General features: G+C 43.9%; 1 pseudogene; it reads left to right on the top strand.

Annotated features, from left to right (window-relative positions):
* Positions 1–1,869: 1,869 nt before the first annotated feature.
* LOC124723450 lies at positions 1,870–1,987 on the top strand (annotated as a pseudogene).
* Positions 1,988–2,259: the final 272 nt, after the last annotated feature.

Below are 2,259 nucleotides of genomic sequence, written 5' to 3'. Positions count from 1 at the left end.
TATCCAGTTCTCTTATAGACCAAATAACTTCACTAAATTCATGTTTATGTAGTGGAGCTATTTTCAGTTTATTGCGTGAGTACTTATTTGCAGTTGTCAACAGAGATTTATGTAAAATATTTTCCTATAAACAGTGACTGAGAAGTGCTTAATGTCAAAGTGTAATGTTGTCAGTGACCTACGTAGTGATGACCTAAGATGTTAAGTCCCATAGTGCTCAGAGCTTTTTTTGGAAAGGGATTGGATTGGTAAATGTGGTATCTTGCTGCTGTCTGTAGTAGACAGCACATTTTAAAGTTGTGTCACCGTGTTGTTGTCACTTGGTGATGTATTAATAAATGACCAGAAAGTTAATGCGGTTCTCTAACCATTGTTATACTGCTAGACTGCATAAATCTCTTCCATTCAGCAATTGCTGGCAATTTTAGAGTGGGCTGCACTGAGTGGAACCACTTACCACACATCCACAGTATATCTTGAAAGGTGGACGTCAGTTTAAGCCTCCAGACCTCTTCAGATGTTGGGAGCGCTGATGCTGGAATGCTGCATTTGATAATCTCAAGTAGCGAAAAGTCTTTCAACCATTGATAGGGGAAACAATGAAATACATATTGACAGTGTGTTACATTTGTGACAGGCTCTTCAATATGGTAGACAGTTGACAGCTCTAGCAGTTGAGCTTTTTTATATAATAGCTCTTTTAACAATTGCAAGTAAATACTCACTTAACAAATTGGAAGTACCTCCAATTATAAACATGAGCTCACTGAAGTTATTTTTCTACTCACATAAGAGAAATGGACAGGAACTGCTGCGGGGGGCCGGCCAGAGTAGCCGAGCGGTTCTAGGCGCTACAGTCTGGAACCGCGCAACCGCTACGGTCGCAGGTTCGAACCCTGCCTCGGGCATGGATGTGTGTGATGTCCTTAGGTTAGCTAGGTTTAAGTAGTTCTAAGTTCTAGGGGACTGATGACCTCAGAAGTTAAGTCCCATAGTACTCAGAGCCATTTGAACCATTTCTTTGCTGCGGGGGTATAGTCCGTCTGCTTACAGGAAAGTGAGCAGCACTCGTGTAGGGGAAATTGATTATGAGAGAGGAGCGCTACAGCTGCCGTACAGGATGACTAAGAATGAATTCTCCTGTAGTATTACTGAAAAGTGTACAGAGATTTACATAGATTCTGTCAATGTGCGTTTCTTGCGTTACTAGTATTAGTAATTCATATCTGTATTCCAAATATTGCTAAAGTACTTTGTGGTAAATAAAAATCCGCGGGCACGTCTCCACACTGCATCGCCAGTGATTCAAAAGACGAGCTGCAGAAGGGACGGCATAACTTTTTGAAACACATCGTAGTTGCTTTTTGTGACTGGGGTACTGCCCGCTCGCTCTTCATTTTGCAGACCTACGAAGCAGGGAAGTCCATGACCACCATCCGGCGACCTACCTTATCTCGTGCTTCTTCCTCCTCCCCCCTCCTTTCCACCCTGTTACATTCCCAGAACACAATTTACCTCTTAATACGGTTCTACTGCGCTTCGATGGGGTACAAACATAACCCACTCTATTTAACAATATGCATTTATTTTATACCATTAAAAGACTATTTTTAATAATCTGCGGTTTTTCCAGCCTCTGCATCACGGGAACTATTAGCCCTAAAGAAAGAATGAATAGGACCTTTTTCGTAGATCATTTAATATAGTTTCATAATGTATTGGGAAATAAATTCTCTAGAAGCTTTGATTTTCGAGATATTAAAGAAAAAACAAAGAAGTGTCCTTTAAACACCAACCCCACTCGACCCACACACTCACACCCACCGAACAGGTTTTTTAGTATATTAATTACCCCCTCCCCTACTACCGGCCAACGGCCTTACCGCAGTGGTAACACCGGTTCCCGTCAGATCACCGAAGTTAAGCGCTGTCGGACTGGGCTAGCACTTGGATGGGTGACCATCCGGTCTGCCGAGCGCTGTTGGTAAGCGGGGTGCACGCAGCCCTTGTGAAGCAAACTGAGTAGCTACTTGATTGAGAAGTAGCGGTTCCGGTCTCGGAAACTGCCATACGGCCGGGGGAGCGGTGTGCTGACCACATGCCCCTCAATATCCACATCCAGTGACGCCTAAGAGCTGAGGATGACACGGCGGCGGGTCAGTACCGTTGGGCCTTCATGGCCTGTTCGCGAGGAGTTCCCTAACAACCGTCCAAAAATTTCCGACTTAGAATTTTTCGCCTAATTTTCCTGCGTTGACT

The sequence above is a fragment of the Schistocerca piceifrons genome, chromosome X (assembly GCF_021461385.2).
Source record: "Schistocerca piceifrons isolate TAMUIC-IGC-003096 chromosome X, iqSchPice1.1, whole genome shotgun sequence".
Taxonomy (NCBI): Eukaryota; Metazoa; Arthropoda; class Insecta; order Orthoptera; family Acrididae; genus Schistocerca; species Schistocerca piceifrons.
This window is presented reverse-complemented; position numbering and strand designations above follow the sequence as displayed.